This window comes from Berghia stephanieae, chromosome 4 (genome assembly GCF_034508935.2).
Source record: "Berghia stephanieae isolate SIO BIC M18660-M18661 chromosome 4, UCSD_Bste_1.3, whole genome shotgun sequence".
Taxonomy (NCBI): Eukaryota; Metazoa; Mollusca; class Gastropoda; order Nudibranchia; family Aeolidiidae; genus Berghia; species Berghia stephanieae.
The window spans coordinates 52,174,669-52,193,658 of record NC_088363.1 but is presented as its reverse complement, the minus strand read 5'-3'; positions in this window follow the sequence as shown (position 1 = coordinate 52,193,658).

Genomic DNA, 18,990 nt, shown 5'->3' with positions numbered 1-18,990 from the left:
AATTAATTATAAATTAATAATTTATAGCCATTTGTCTCAAGTATGGAAGGAACGAAATTGACGTCACTCAGCTCTTGTTATTATTCTAGACAGCCATTTTGGGGATTCGTTCTCACCAAATTATATCTATCATTCTAATTCTATAAACGTTCAAGGTCACACATATTATTGTGTGCTAGTACGTAAAATGTGACTGGCAGAAGTTGTGATTATTTTACTTAAACGCATAGCATCAATTGGTCTATTCCAGTACCAGTCTATTTCGACACACATAATTTAAAAATCTAAACAACTCAACAGAGAGAAGCGACTCACATTCTTTAATGGAGAAATGGTATTTTAGGCAGCAAGAAAAACATATATAGTTTTTATAAATCCTGTAATAAATGGGAGAGAGAGAGAGAGAGAGAGAGAGAGAGAGAGAGAGAGAGAGAGAGAGAGAGAGAGAGAGAGAGAGAGAGAGGGGGGGGAGGGATGGCGTTTTGAGATATTGAGGATTATTTCCCTTAAAATTCTACATTCGCTCTATTATTTTATCATATTTAAACTTTAAAAACATACAAATCTATGGAAATTGTTGTGCCGATTGATGCTTAAAATAAAGATTACATTTCAAGTTATCTCATGGATGTCAAATCTCAAAAAGTAGTACAATCGACTTAACGAAGAGAGAGAGAGAGAGAGAGAGAGAGAGAGAGAGAGAGAGAGAAAGAGAGAGAGAGAGAGAGGGAGAGAGAGAGAGAGAGAGAGAGAGAGAGAGATTGTGTGTGTGTGTGTGTGTGTGAGTGTGTGTGTGTGTGTGAAAGAGAGTTTGTAAAGGGAGAATTAATTGAAGATGAAAAACGATGAAAGTGTGACATCTTTGTAATGATATGTTAATGACTATGAATGAGATAGAAAGAAGGTGAATGAACGCATCGAATGTGATTCTAGTACACGAGATGGAAGAGTGGAGAAATACCATCATAACTTGTCATTATCGTTCTATCGTTGGGCCAGTGATAACTGGGGCAGAATATGATTGGCCGAAAATTCTAATTCCGTCATCACGAACGGGACTTAAACCAAAAAAAATCTAAATTGAGACGCAGTATATTGTATGTATTATTATATCCAATCTTGTTAGGTGATTTTAAAATCTTTATTTTGACCTAGTCCGCAAGTTGAAACTGTTGTCCTTACCGACAATATTAAGTATTATGCTGTTTCTGGAAAAAAAAACCTATTTGAAAATGTGGCCAGAAAACTCGTCATTCAAATATCGAGTGATTTAAATGACCCTCATCTTGGCAATAACTTTCAAACCTGGGACTCCGGGAAGTCCCTGGTTTGAGAGTTTTTGTCAATAATATGTGGGACATTTAAATCGTTCGATATTTGAAGGACGAGTTTTCTGGCCAAATATTTAAATAATATGGGTCTTTCCAGAGTAAGACAGTATTGCGTTTCATTTCACAATCTTCAGACTAACTGTGACTCTCCATACGATAATGACCATTGACAGTATAATTATGGCAGCATGTAAGGTCTAGACAGATATTTGAGACCATTCAAATTCATCATTTGTTTAACCTTATCCTGTCCCACAACCTGCTAAAAGTCTCTGTTTTAAAGATCGTATCTTCACTTTTGCGAAATGTGCAAGGGCAGCCTCCTCCCTCCCCCCCCCCCCCCCCCCTCCCGCAGCCCAAGAACAAAAGTCTGTTTGAATGCATTTTTTATGTTTAATAGACTTTTTGAAACAAAATCATCAACTATGGCTATTACTACATCGAAGCAAAACCCTTGTCGTCAGATGCGCCCCATCTAATAGTAATAGTAATATTGTATCTGTCTCAATTTCAGCAATAATTTTAAAATCCATTCACTGACCCGCTCGCTCTCCGCCGCCTGGCTGAGAAAATGACGTCCTGAAATCAACACCATCCACCAATTCTCACACTGCAAACTTTTGTATTCTCTATTTTATTCTGGAACTTCTCTGCCCAGTTAATTAATTTCTGATTGTTTTATAATATATATATATATATATATATATATATATATATATATATATATTATATATATTGTGTGTGTGTGTGTGTGTGTGTGTATGTGTATGTGTGTGTGCGTGTATCTGTGACCTACCGAAATAATGTTATGTTTGAGGTAACAAGATGTCAAAAATTAATTTTATAGCATAAGTGGCCAAAAATATGAAATTTTGGCCTTTGTCATTTTAAAAAGCCATTTGCATTCATCTCAATAACACATAAAATTGTTATCCAAGTCTCATATTTGATATTTAAAATTAAACTATTAGCATCGATACCAATTCGACGCAGTATTGCTTTGGGGCGTCGGCCTCAAATTTCACAACATCAGTGACTCGATTAGACAAAATGTCTGTTTACGCTCTTTTAAAATAAAACTCCAAGTCATCATTATTAGCTATTGGTATTTACCATCATCCACTTTGACACAAGTTATTAATCAGATGTCGATTACCACTCGAAACCTGTCAATATCACCACATCCACTTGAATTCTACAAATCGAGTTAACATATTTACATTCAGTCTCAACTCTCAACCGTATTATTTACTTGCCTCCATCTTGTGGGAAACTCTGCAGGCGTTAAAGACATACAGACGGAACGTAAGGAACGCATCACCAGTCGTCGTCCCTCGAGGTCACTTTGCCTTACTTTTGTTTCTTGTTAGTTTACGAATCGAAATAATTGAATTTGGAATATTTTGACATTTACTTCACTTTAAATAAATAAATATGAAAGTGGTGAAAAGCGCTCGCGTTGCAACCGTTTAAGGAAGGATGCCTTTGACGTCATCATAGGATATTTTGTACGTGCATCATTCGACACGATTATAGGGGAAAATGAACATTTATATCGAGAGCGAGATGAGAGAGAGAGAGAGAGAGAGAAAGAGAGAGAGAGAGAGAGAGAGAGAGAGAGAGAGAGAGAATTTGGGAGGTATGATGCGTGATGAGTGATGCACATGATCTGCTGAATCCCTCTATCAATAAGCTGTGCTCTGATAACATCCACTACTTCCATCATTGAACGCCGAAGAACTTTAAATATTTTCATAAGCGTCAAACACTTCCTTAATGATTTTACATTCCATTGTTCTTCGACTCTGTTTAGTTTTAGAGAGTTCTAGACATCTCTGAACATTTTGGAGGTTTGAAAACCTGGGTCAGCTTATTGTCCTGTATGAAGGCTCAAGTTTTTCTTTTGTTTGTGCGTGTTTATGTGTGTGTGTATGTATGTATATATAATATATATATATATATATATATATATATATATATATAATATATATATATATATATATATATATATATATAAATATTAACACACACACACACCTTAAACAAACGATCAGAACTAATGACAATGTGCAGACACTCTAACAAATTCAAGCTCAAACCGCAAAAGGCCAAATAACCCTCCCCCCCCCCCCCCCCCCCCCGACCCCATTATACCCCTCCTCCCCCTCTCTCCCCCCCCCCCCCCCCCCCCCCCCCCTCCCCACGCAACCACATTCCACAACACTATCACACACACACATGTACACATGACACACAACACACCTACACGCATACACACACACACACACACATAATATAAGCAATGAGAGCACATCACAACAATGCCAATACACATCAACACTGATCACCACTACACAACGAAACAACTTTAGTTTGGAGTAAGAACTTTTCTACGGACATTACTATGGATTACGCCGACTGAAGACGTGTAAGACACAGAAACGAATCGTCTCGGCCACAAAAAATGTGAGTGACAATTTGCATTATATATATATATATATATATATATATATATATATATATATATATGCTTGTGTGTGTGTGTGTGTGTGTGTTTGTGTGTGTTTTCTTCTATTCCTGCAGCATGCCATATGGAAACATTTCACTGGACATTGTGGAAGTATTTGATTTAATAATTGTGAACATTTATAAAGAGCATTTCTAAGGATTAACCTTGCTCAATGCACTTCACAATGTTTCATCTACTCTCACAGCAAGCCATACTATTGAAACATATATTTCCATTTCATACAGTACCTGTCGCCTTTTTACCCTTCTTTTAGTACTAACACTCTTACAATATCCGTAACTGTCTGCTGTATTTTGCTCATTCGCGCCAGAATTGAGGCGTGTTTTGTGATATGTGTAGAATGTCTTACCCAAGGGCACAATTTTGTGCCAGAATTTTTAATAATTGCCTTTTGCGACAGGACAAGACACCGTGCAGCTGGCCACTGAGCCGTGCAAGAGGACCGACTACCATTAGGATGAGCAATTTGTAGTAACCCGTGTCCGTCAATCTTGTATTTGTGTGGCACAGTGGCTCAGTGTCACTAAAGACAAGCGTTGTTCAGTGTGTTTGGTGGGCGGATGGGTGACAGTGATCGTGGGAAAAAAGAAGAGCAAAATGTCAAAACACGGAACGTTTCGGGCTCAAAATCCTTCTTCAGGCAATAACAAAAACAATAAAAACATACTTTTGACATCTTATTCACGCTGACATTGTACCATTTGGAGGCGATGAGTCACATTTATCACAGATTAACAAGCTATTGCACCTATTGTCCTTGCCTTGTATTCATTCACTGAATCTTCTTTTTGCACTTTTCTTACCTTTGACCTTTATTTCTGCATTGGATTTTACATGTACTAAGAAATTAATCTATCATCAATAAAAAGCCAATTACATTAATGGAATATTTTGCCGTACTTAGACCAAAAAAAACAAACAAAAAAAAAACAAAAAACAAGAACTAAATCCAAAAAAACAAAAAAACAAACAAAAAAAAAACACATATACTTAAAATTTTGTCCAGAAAACTCGTAATTTTAATATCGATCGATAAAATTGACTCTCATCTTGTCAAAAACTCTCCAACATGACCCGACTTGCGCATGCGCAGTTCTAGGTTCCAGAGTTTTTATTCCAATATGAGAATCATTTTAGTCGATGGATATTTGAAGGACGAGTTTTCTGGCCAAAATTTTAAATACGTGTTTTATCAGAGTACGATAGTATTAAATGTGATCAAAATGTCAAAACACAATGGCGTTGTTGTAGATGTAGATTACGTCTAGGGAAAAATCGGTTGTAGCTTATTGTTTTGGTTTTGTTTGACGGATGCAATCCCATTATATGGATTTGATGTTTTAAGAATTAGTCGTCACACGTCCATGTTGATATTTGGACAAAACTATTCATGGCGGCTATGTGGTCCTTTGGTATGACACTCGCTTTCGGATCGGAAGGTCCTGGGTTCGAGCCTCGCTCGGCGCATAGTTGAGTCCTTGGAAAAAAACTCTTTACTCACATTCTCTCAGGGTACTCAGATGTAAAATGAGTACCTGGCCGTAAACAGGGTTGTCTCTGTCCGAAAAAAATTGCAATATTGCCTAACAGGCGTCATGTCTCGTTCTACTTGTTAAGTGTTGCTGTTGGCCAGAGACCCATTGTAAAGCGCTTTGAGCACGTTTAGTGGATTTTTCGCCATGTAAAAGACAATACATAAAGAAGCAAAATGCGATCTCTTTTTCATGCGTTATTTTAATTTCACCATAACAGCTGTTTCAGAAACTAAATTTTATTATAAGAGCAGGCACTATGAAATATATACAACATAATATAATACTTTCTTTGCCTTGCTTATCAATAAGCTTGAGAATCCGAAGAAATCTTAGCATTGAGATGAACCAGACCGTGGATATGAAAAGTAAATTGAACGAATCTTTGAAAAATTCTAATCTGATAGTTTTAAATTATCTATGAGCAAGTTGAAAGATGTAGAATATTTTTTTTAATTCGGTTCATCCATCTGTCTTTGACAACCAGAAAATTAGATGTTTTGTCTGACTCTGATCACCAGAAAATTAGTATTTTAATTCAAGCAAACCGGATAAGGCTCCCAAAATAAAAAGGCTCAAAAATAAAACCCATCAAATCCTATTTTTCAAACAACAACAAAAGTCCAATACAGCCAGAGGGATAGATATCTTTATCAGCTTTATGATTTGATTCTTTACGTATGTTGGGGGATTATTTAGATTTTTAGAGGTTGTACGATGCTTGATACACTTTTCCTCCTATGAGTCAGTAATAGATTTAATCTATTTTCTTCTGGGTGGGGTTCCTACCTCCCATAGTGGACAGGGAGGTACTTGCTGTGTCTTCTATCCCCCTGTATCGGTTTTCCAACATGCTTTCTATCTTTGTCTTGGAATGAGATTACTTAGTTTTGTCCTGGCCCTGGTCGGATACGTGGCAGGGAGGAAAACAGTCGAATGTATAGTAATAGTTTTGGGAGATGATATTTTTTCTCCATGTAAATCATCTCTCTGTTATGTATTGTTATTTTTTCATTTTTTACATATGATTTGTAAACAGTTGAGTGTATTCCTCTTAGTTGGGTCTTGTGCTGGTGTCTGGGTAAGACTTTTAGGTGGTCTCAAACTAAGTACTTTGATGGTTTGCTCTTGGAATCTACATCTGTTTCCTTTTTGAACCAATTCTCCTTTGTCTTACCTTTTCTTGTGTGCTTTAATTGTAATTCTAGAACTTTTTACTATCCCATTTTCTTCCTTTTTACTGGCGCTGATATAACCTTAATGTGTTGCAGGCGCCGTAAAACCCTTAAAAAGAAAAACAAACAATCTATTTTCTTTTTTAATAAAGACATAATGTATGTTTCACGCAGTGTGCCTCTAAGTCAGCTACTTAACATAATAAGCTGATTTAAACTCCTTTACAGCCTCTGGGCAAATTGAATCGCAGGTACTACCGTTGTCTGGAGCTGTAAGTGGACGGTAGCTTGAACCCTGTTGCCAAGCAACTTCTTATCCTATCTTCTAATAGGCTAACCAGGATAATGAATCCTTTCAATGCCTTATACATGACATGATATTCACAAAGCTTAATCAATTTATATAATTGGTCAACAGGACTGCTATTTTTAGATTTAGATTTAATGCTAGACTTTTCCGAATGGTAACTAAAGAATGTGTCAAAATTTAGTTTTACACCTTGAGATATAAATATTTGTTTTAATAGCTTTTGTAAAAGTAAGGGGAGATAATGTGAAAAGGACTGTTGGATCAATAGTCTGTAGTTGGATCGGCATCGAATAGAGAATGAACAATTTTATTTAACTGAATTAAATTCACACAAAGCCTTCTATATTTTAAACTTGGGAGTTATTAACCTTTCATTGTATGATATAGAATTCCAATCCAAGCAGCAACACTATATATTCTGCCGTACTCTGGAACAACCTATATTTTAAAATTTGGCTAGAAAACTCGTCCTTCCAATATAGATCGATTTAAATTACCCTCATCTTGGCAAAAACTCTCAAACCTGAGACTTCGTGCCGGTTTTTCGCCAAATTTTAAAACATGGGGTTTTCCAGAGTATAGCGTCAAGTACTCATTTTACATTTATGTATCATGATAACTAAATATTTGATGGAACAGCCTACTCAAGAGATATTTAAAATGCGCATGAAACTGTACTAGACAAAGCAAGAAATGCCCCCCCCCCCCCCTCCGAAAAAAAAAATCCCAAAAATCAGTCTGCCTCAACTGGGGATCGAACCTCAGACCTCAGACCTCCTGATTACCCCCCCCCCCCCCCCGCCGTTTCTCCCCTCACAGCAAAACTTGAACTCGGGACGAACTGGTCATAAACCGAATTCTTACCACCAATCCACAAAGCGGCAAAAATAATAAATAAATAAATAAATACATAATTAAATATATAAATAAGTAAATAAATACATTAATAGAAAACAATAAAACAAAGAATTATAAGAGCAAATAAACAAAAAGCATACGGAAAAGGATACGAAAACGAAAGAAATGCATTATGATAATAGAACTAAATAATAGGAAAATGCCAGGACTAGAAAGGCTATTGGCCTTAAATTTTTAGATTTCTATTGAGAAGTAAAACGTAACAGTGGCGATTTCAAGTGTAAGTAAGGCAAAAAGGTTATTGTCCTATAATAGTGCGGGAGGAAGGCATTTGATTATATCAATAATAGGATGTCATTTGGGCTGATTGTGGATGATTGCCCTTTCACTTCTCTAACCAATTCAGTAGCTATTCCAAATCACATTTACAATTTCTTGGCTTATTGTAAATTGGTGGTTGCTAATTTTGGATTTTTAAAATTTAATGTTGGTATTGTTGTTGATGGTGTTGTTGATGATGATGATGATGATGATGATGATGATGATGCTGATGACGAGATGACGATCATGATAATGACGAATACGATGACGGTGATGATATGTATACTCATGCACGCACGTACGTATACACGTATGAATGTATGCAATTTTGACTGAATGCACGTATGTATGCATGTACGCATGTTTGCATGTATGTATGTTTATATGTGTGTGTATGTACATAAATATATATATAAAGGTATATATATATATATATATATATATATATATAAATATATATATATATGTATATATATATATATATAATATATTATATATATATATATCATATATATATATATATATATTGTGTATATTTTATATATATAATATATATAATTTTTTGGGGGGTGTGTGTATTATAATATATGTATAAGTGTATATTATTGACATAATATGTATTTCACTAAAAGATATCAGTTATTTCGTATAAGCCACCGTCTCGTTAGAAAGTAGATAAGCATAATGGGTAAGTCAGACAGCTGCTTTGAAATAAGGCGCGGTGAAATGATAATACTTCTCGTATATATAATGGAAGTTTCCAATTTCCCTTTTCCTTTCCTTTGCTTTAAGAGAAACCGGAAACAATCATTTTCTTGCTTACCACTGACGTCAAATTTTCAAATGTTTAAATGTTGTTGTTTTACCTTGACCATTCGCACAAAACTATTGTTTTGTATTTATTTTGTCGGATTATATAGAAGAGGAAAAATGATTCAAACCTCAAATCTATACTAGATTCTAAATGTTAACCTCTCTGTCTGACTTCCTTTACTTTCTTTCTTTATTTACCCATTTTCCACGTTCCGTCTGTGAAACAGCATTCAATTTTTCTTATTTAAGTGCAACTATTTAGATATGGACTTCATGTTCGTCAGATAACCATTCATTTCCAGTATAGGAAAATTGATTAATCCGTTGATAGTGTTTCTCTGCTACTTAGAGATGAAGAAATAATTGTTGAGCTACGGGAAAACACCCGAAAGATCCAATCCGTCGCACTTTGATGCCAAAATGGAACACAACAAACCCGACGTGCACACATGGGCATTTCTCTTAACAGGACTCCATTATGGGCTCATTTTAACATTGTGTAGTGGAGAATATTCCTCGTTGGTTTCCATTACAACAATCTGAGTTATCAGACCTGCACATTTGTACACGTTGAACTAACCCATCAAACGCAGGTCCTAGGCTTTATAAAAAATAAACATTAAAAAATTTGGTCAGAAACCTCGTCTTTCAAATATTGATCCATTATAATATAGGCTGGTATCTTGTGAAAACCTTTAAAAAATGGTCGTTTTAATTTATCGATATGATATGAAGGACGAATTTTCTAGACAAAATGTTTTAATGCATTTTTCATTTGTGAATGTATACTATCTAATCCACCCCCCTCCCACACACACACACATACATCCTATAGTAATCAATTTACTGCCGTACTGTACGGGAAAAAAACCATATTTAAACATTTGGCCAGAAAACTCTTCCTTCACATTTTGGACCCAGGTTTGTGAGTTTTTGCAAATTTGGGGGTCAGTTGAATCGGTGGATATTTGAAAGACGACTTTTCTGACCAAATCTTTAATCACGTATTTTTCCACAGTACGACAGTTAACTGGTTAACGCTATCACCCCCTCTTTTATTGGGAATATGCGTGTAGAGGAATAATATCATAATCCAATTCAATTCAGATGTTGAAATTGCAGCATCATAATCGTCTGGGATAAAGATTCTCTTTATTATCTCATGCAGACATTTAATAGCTAAGACTACGCACTTAATTCCCTTCATTACGATGATTCAATCGCTCTCTTGTTTAATAATAATTCTTATCTTCCTTTTGTCTCCAACTCATAGGAGATGCAATGAAAGCGGTTAAATTGAAGACTGCTAACCCATTAATATCGATACGCCGAAAATAATTATTTAGAAATATTTCCTGTATCCATGTCTTTGTCAACAGAATCTAGATCGTCCGAACGATTTAATGCTAGATTGAAAAATGTGGTTGCTGTTTGATGTCAACACGGCCAAAGGCTATCTTGTTTCTTTTTCTTTCCGTATTTTATACATCAATGAGTTTAATCTGCATTGATTGCGTGGCATCGACGTATACTTATTTGCAGGTCTGATAATCCAAATTGTTGTAAAATAAATAAAATAAAAATAAAAATAAAATTACCCTTATTCATCCCACAGGGGAAATTTGTCTCTAGGGTCTTTTCCAAGGGAAGACTGGAATAACCTTTCGGATATGATGCAAAGACCGTTCCGCTGAGCCACGCTGTCCCTTAGAGTCTCATTGTTGAAATGGAAATGCTCTCAAGCCAACTCAAAATATTCCCCATTAAAACAATGTTAAATCAAGCCCATATTGCGTTAGGCTGTCCGACATGCAACTATGTGTACCAAGTGTGGCGTCCATTCAGTGTAAGGTGGAATTCGTTTACTTTTATGTTTTACTTGATTGAGGCACCTCGGTAAAGGTAGACAATGGGTATTACAATTCTGCTGATTTTTGGCCACCACGTTTAACCAAATCATTATGTCTAAATCCGAGTTCCTTGGAATTCTATCTTATTGGTTCAATCCGTATTGTGTCTCAACTATCTTTTATTTTTTTCAGGTACTTTCTCAACTTCTCTACTTTAGTTTGTATTGTAAAAATAAAAATAAAATAAAATTCCCTTTATTCATCCCACGGGGGAATTTGTCTCAAGGGTCTATTCCAAGGGAAGGCTGGAATACCCAGGCGTCAGCCGTAGTAAAGCTCCTCAAATTGAACTAGGGCGAGGTGACTTGCTCAAGGCGACTCGGCGCAGCGGCGGGTGATCGAACTTGGTACGAGCAAAGACGATGCTAAAGACCAATGAATGAACATGCGTCTTTACAAGCATGCACCTATTTCATAATCTACCTCCTCTGAAACAAGGGCTTGGGCCACACGCTGTTCTAGTTATTTTACTGAGATCGATCATGTCTGATCTAATGAATATATTAAAGAGCAGCGGCGTGGCATGCTTACAGTATAAAGTGGTGCCAGACGAAAATGACTTACACATGCTACATGTGTAAATATAAAAGAAAGAAAAAAAACCTTACATACTTGTAAAGTAAATTTGCATGGTGATGTTTCTATTCCTGCAAATCTTTTCATTAGTTTGTTTATATAAATCACGAACGAATATATTGATTGGAGTTTGGACACTGAGGGAAATGGCTAAAGGGACACATGCAGACATTGAATGTCAATAGAACAAAGGGTAATTTCAAAACTTACAAAGCGTAAGAATGTAAACAGCCTATGGCCTATTAAAAGAGTACAGTAGTTACGTCATGAAACAGCCCCATTCCACTTCGGAAATCAAACATGACACCATACAAGAACTCTCTCTCTCTCTCTCTATCTATCTATCTATCTATCTATCTACCTATCTGTGTGTGTGTGTGTATGTGAGATGAACGCGCACGCACACACACACACACACAAAGTCAAACACGCATATTCACGCGAAGATCATGCATTTAGCATATAGCATCACTATCAAGAAATGTTTGACTTAACTCGTTCACATTCCTTCATATCAATTTTTGCAGCAATAATAATAATGATGATGATGATGATGATGATGATGATGATGATGATGATGATGATGATGATGATGATGATGATGAGATAATAATGATAATAATAATAATAATAATAATAATAATAATAATAATAATAATAAATAATAATAATAATAATAATAATAATATAATAATAATAATAACAATAATAACAATAATAAATAATAATAATAATAATAATAATAATAATAATATAATAATAATAATAATAATAATAATAATAATAATAATAATAATAATAAATTAGTATATACAATAATCACGACAGAGAGAGAGAAACAAATGAACTTGTTAATAATCGTGATTTCGATAATAATAAAGATGGTCGAAGTTACCATACTATGACTAGGACGTAAATGACCAACTTTAGCTATTTTTCCCCAGTCCAACAGAGTTGGAGCAAAAATTTCTCGGCACCTGAGGCGGGTTTTTTCTCGTATGTGAAGATGGTAAAAATTCGAGCCAGGTATTCAATGTGGCAACATTATAGTACATTATAGTAATAGCCTTAAATGGTGCCAGCAACAATCCGCTCCTTGCAATCGTTTGAGTGGGGAAATCCAGTCACTCGCTCAGCCATGGTACACAGTCGCTGACAGTCATCAACGGACTGTGTGAATCGGGAGAAAAGCGTGGGTAGAAGGCGTTGTGACAGAAAGGGAGTCTGTTTCGCACTGTTGATAAAAGGCGATATATACCATTTCTCAGTTTTATATATTTAAAAAAATGCTGTTATCCATTTTTAAAACATGGATGTGGTGCCAGGCACCATTTGAACCAATAGAGCCACGCCCCTGTTATCGAGTTTGAGAATGTATGAATTTGAAACATTCATCAGTTTCGCTGATACAGGGTTAATGTTGATTAGTTCAAGCACGTATTATCACTTTTAATAATTAGAATGAATAGAGTTGATAAGAGGGTTTTTCCACTCATTGTTGATTCAATGGACACAACAATTTGTGACGAGATCCTCATTAATTTGATATTCTTCTCATCTAATTATGAATAATTTTGAACTGTTTCCAAAATCAAGTTATCTTTTATATCATTGACAACATAACATTTGACAAACTGACAAAACTTCATTTTGATTTTTTGGTCAGAAAACTTTTAATTATATATTTAGATCTGTTAAAAGGGCCTTTAACTTGTCAAAACTCATCAACTCAAAATTTAAATGTCTGCCACGATACCCCTTCTTCTTCTTCTTCTTCTTCTTCTTCTTCTTCTTCTTCTTCTTCTTCTTCTTCTTCTTCTTCTTCTTCTCCTCCCTCCTCTCCTTCTTTCTCGTTCTCCTCCTCCACTTCTTCAGCCACATACTCGCTTACCTCCTTCTCCTCCTCCTCCTCCTCCTCCTCCTCCTCCTCCTCCTCCTCCTCCTCCTCCTCCTCCTCCTCCTCCTCCTTCCATTTCTCATGTTCCTCATGTCTCTCACCCTCCTAATTTCTTGGTCTCTCTCTCTCTCTCTCTCTCTCTCTCTCTCTTTCTCTTTCTCTCCCTCTCTCTCTCTCTCTCTCCCTCTCTCTCTCTCTCTCTCTCTCTCTCCCTTTCTCCTTCTTCTTCCCTCTTTATTTGTGACTTCCTATTTATCCATTTTTTCTCTCCTTATACTAATACCTCTAATTTTTTTGCATTCATCCTCACCTATCCATTAATTCCTCTTTCCATCTTTACATTGTCATTTCGATTCCCAAGTTCCTAAATCCCCCTCAGGCCATAATCAATTTTGACGTATTTTATGAAGATTGCTTTAAAATTTGCTTGAAAATGAGAGTTCCTTTCAATCAATGGCATTATGAGCATTCATCGTCTCTCATACAAAATCTTATTTGAGAAGAGCTTTGAATTCAAACCTAAATACTTATTTTTTTTTCAATTTTATTGACTCGTATTGAAAGAAAATTTATACTATCTTTTTACACAATGTGTTTTCAGACTAATAAAGCCATCTTTTGTAGGGTACAACTATTCTGATGTAACCTGACATTAAACTTGTTTTTCATTCTGGACTTGAAAAAAAAATTAAACATGAATAGATTGGGTGGTAGAGAACTCACTTCACACGCCTTTGCTTCGATTGATTCCATCATCATCATCATCATCATCATCATCATCATCATCATCATCATCATCATCATCATCAACAACAACAACATTATTATTATTATTGTTATTACTATTATTATTATTATTATTATTATTATTATTATTATTATTATTATTATTATTATTATTATAAAGATGGGTTTTCAGTTTCTTTCCCCACATGTCCAGGGATGTTGGATTTCTACTTTCACTTTCAGAAGGTAATTCATTCCAAAATCTAAGATTAAAATAACAAAGCTTTTCTCCCTGACTTTTAAGTTTGGTTCATATGATTTTTAAAAGGAGATTTTGAATCGGAAGAGGAACACATATATATTGTTTGCGATTCATACTAGACGTCTATAGATAGTATGCGTTTGGCTAAGAAGCTCATAACATTGCCATCCGGAAGTATAACGGACCAACACACAAAACTCTGTGTATCCATGATCGTTTATAGTCAGATTTATTTAGTTTAGTGAGAACTACTTATAAATGCGGATGGCAAAATACAACAACAAAAACCCGAGTGACGGCAACTTCGAACTATATATATTAACGGTATCAAAATACGCCAGAATTATGAATACTTTTCAGTGTGTGAAGTTGGTGTTTAGGTGTGCCCCGTTTTCATTGGTTGCAAGGTGAGTGTTTGTGCTAAGAAAGTTTTTAATTTATGAACAGTTCATACTTGCACGTGCAGCATATGTGTTGTTGCAACCTTTGTCATTTGCGACACTATAAAATCTTCGACTGAAATGAAAGTATCAATTTATTCTCTGACGTCTTACACGAATGAAAACATAGTGAAACACTGTGATTTTTTAAAATCAAACACGATGCCCAGCAGTTGTCTGAAGAAAATCGCCAACAGGCAGTTGGAATGCTGAGGGCCGGCAGAACTTTTAGACAAGTGGGGCCGATCTTCCGTACGCTTCAACAGTCATGACATCACTTCCCTCGTAATGACGCATGGTAACTTAGTAACTGGCTCTAAACTATCGGAACAATGGCGGACGCCCTTATGAAATATTTCTCCGACGAACATAAAAGCATATCCAGATGAAAAAAACAAACATTATAGATCTGATCATGTTTTGACTTTTACACATTCTGATCACAAGACATTTGAAAAGTTCTAGCCAGCATGAAGAATAAAAAGTACAGATTTTCTTTGTTTAGAACCAAGATGGCCGCCGTTGCTGGGCGACGTGACATCAGACTATTGAATCCAATTGCCATAACTCAAACACAGTGCGCCTCCATCAGCGATTTCAAGATCTATGAACGTTGAATGATCGCCCAAGACCTGGTCAAACAACAGTTACATCCCCTCAACAGGATCATTGCTCCAGCATCTTTGTAATCGATTCATTCCTGCAACTCTAACAACTGGAAGAACAATGGAATCGCGAAAAAGTACATTCGCACTTGTTAACTTGACACATCCCTCTAATTAAACTAAAAACTCAAAAATATAACAATTCTCAAATCTAGTTTGATTGGTAGTTCTCGGAAACCAATCTGACGACATCCTTGATATAGTACAGCTATTTTTGACAACGAAATAACGATAATTGATAGCTACTGGTTGCAGTAATTCATTTTACTGGACTAATTTTCTTTTTGAAACTTCACAGATTGTATCAACGTTTTAAAAACATTTATGTAGTAATATACCAAAAATTCATAACATTTTTATTTTCAAAACGCCGCTAAAACTAAACTGTCATAAATTCAAAGACTTCAAAATGAAAATAGGATGCATGAGGACATGAAATATTTCAATTATAATTCATAACCCAAATTTTAAAAGACACATCAATCTATCAAATTCATTGCAATATAAATCCTCATCCGCTCATGCAATGTTGCTATAGTTGAAAATTATAATTTAATTTATAAACTCTGATAAAACACATCATTCTTATTTTGGCAATTAATTATTTTTAATATATATTTGTTTGCAATATCCATCGATTATGATGATCCCTAAGTGTCAAAAGGACTCAAACCTAAAATTGCAAGGAAGTTTTGGGTTTTAGACAATGACAAAATGGTGCTCATCTTAATCGATAGACTTATTAAGTAAACGTTTTGTTGGCAAAATGAATAAAGCAATTTGTCAGGATACAACAGTATCGTCTAATTATCGATAAAGATTTAAGAGAAAACAATCTAAATGCTGGTGATGAATTTGTGTAATCGAATTCAATTGCCGGGTTTTGAACGAGTGCATGATTATCATTTTGTGCGTACTTGAAACAGAAGAGTGTAATTTTACAGCTTTAATTCAATGGGCATCGAGAAAGCTGTGCAAATTATAGAGATGGGTGAATGAGTATAATGAAATTAACCAAGTAAAAGGGATTATTTTGAAGTAGGGTTTCGCGCACACACAACACTCTCATTATCCCCACACAACACACACACACACACACACACACACAATGAGACAGATAGAGAGAGAGAGAGAAGAGAGAAATAGAGAGAGAGAGAGAGAGAGAGAGGGAGAGAGAGAGAGAGAGAGAGAGAGAGGGAGAGAGAGAGAGAGAGAGAGAGGGCAACTGGGACAGGGCAACACATAACATGTAAGACAATACATAACGCCTGTTAATTCCGACAGAGACAACGTTGTTTATCATGCCCCGTCCTACATGTTAAGTGTTGCTGTTGGCCAAAGACCATGTAAAGCGGTTTTAGCACGTTTGATGGATATTTCGCTATATAAAAGCTCTATTTTTAAACGGCCAGATTTAACACCTGAGTACGATGAAAAAATGTGATTTAAGAGCCCTTAAGGATAAGAATATAATATGCCGCTCAGAGCGAGACTCGAAATTTTGACCTTCCGGTTCGAAGGCGATTATTTTACCACAGAACCACGAAGAATGATATATAGAATAACCGCATTAAACGTAGCCATCGTTAACTTATAGCCTGACACTAACCAAAAAATGGCATCAAAATGCCAGTCTTTGGTCACAAAAGATAACAAATCGTGAGTTGTATACAATAGTTCAACCAATGGGACCACTTGCATGAGCACTAATAACGACAACTGACTAGGCGGTTAAAAAAAAATAATGACGTCAAAATGCCAGTCTTTTTTGGGTTTCAGTGTCAGGCTATAACTTAACGATGGCTACGATTTAACACAATGTAAGATTCTAAAATCCACACTAGTTGGAATAATAATTAGGCACTCAAGATGGTCTGAGTTTTAACCTCACATTAGATAAATAGACCAATAGAAATGGTCTGGGCGTACGGTATGAGTAGGAAAGATGGATGTTTTAATAGCACATTACTAAAACAAACAAACAAACAAACAAAAACAACAAGGTAACCCTTCAGAGTCATAAAAGTGCCTGGTATTACTAGTAATAGTTAAGGATATGAATAAACCGAGAGACATTTTAAGTGAGTAATTTGAGATATCAATATTAAAATCGATGCCATCATAAAATGATTTGCGTTTTTAGGTTATAGAAGTGATAAACAAGATACTTTTTGTGAGATTTTCTGCAGGTCGTGAGCCAATATTTTGATACACCCTTCCCCCATTTCAGTATAATTTCTAGTGAACCTATTATCAACCGTCATTTTGAAGGAGCTCTAAAAATGCCCTGTCAATCATACTGTTTGTCTACTGCAAAGTACATTCCACCGCACCATTAACACTTAGCTATCCTCAAACCCTGCTACATCAATCTGGTATCATATCAGAATGAAGAGTCAATAAAATCTGACTTAAGAAATTTGAGGGGTTTTTTTTAACGTTAAAGAAACAAAATTCATTCTTATTAGCGAAGTTCTTTGAACAAGTGTGTATGAAAGGTGCCAGACAAAGCAAGAAAGAAAAATAGAAGACAAAAACTACCCCTAAAAATCAGTCGAGCTCGATGGGATGGTTTTTATCTTCTATTTTTCTTTCTTGCTTTGTCTATCCCCAGTCCTTGTCGACTGATTTTTTGGGATGGTTTTTTTTTCAATTTATTTTCTTGCTTTGTCTGGCACCTTTCATACATACTTGTTCAGATCTTTATCTTATACTGGTTCCTGCTCCTTAAAATTTTTAATTTGATATTATTGTTTGAATACCATGGTAACACCGACATATTTTCCATTTTAGAGTATTGGTCACATAATTTGACACAATCCCGTACGTAGAAAAAATAAAGAACATTTTAAACATTTTTACCAGAGAAATCGTCTTTCAAATATCGATCGATTAAACGACCCCACCTTGTCATAAACTCTCAAACCTGGTACTTTCTTTGTCAAAAACTCCCAAACCTAGTACTTTCTTTGTCAAAAACTCTCAAACATTGGACCTCAAGCAAGCCCCAGGTTTGAGAGTTTTTGACAGTTAATTAAATCGTTCGGTGTTTGAAGGACAGGATTTCTGGCCAACATTTGAAAGTATGTTTTGTTAAGAGTACTGAAGCACTCTAAAATGGAAATGAGTCCGTGTTACCATGGTATTCAAACAATAATTGAGATGAAATAAAGCCTTCAATAATAAGAACTTTGTTTCTTAAACGTTTAAAAAAACTCAAATGTCTTAAGTCAGATTTTAATGAATTTGTATTTCCTTTATTTTCTTTATTCAGATATGATACCGGATTGATGTAGCAGGGTTTGAGGATAGCTAAGTGTCAATGGTGCGATGGAATGTACATTGCAATAGACAAACGGTGTGATTGACAGGGCATGTGACTTTGGCCTTATACTATTCCTGGATCATTTTAAGGAGGGGGGATGAAGGTGAGAAAAGTGGAGGAAGGAGTAGGAAAAAGAAGGAAGAGGATACATGCGATATTAAATCAAATTTTGTATCCCGCTCAACACCAAAATGCATGTAGATGGGTACGGATCAATATATTGTCAGTCAGTCTTCTTGGGGTTTTTTTTTTTACCAAACGCCGCATCCTGATCACTGCGCCTGATCCAAATTCGAACAAGCAAGATTCCCAATTTCCG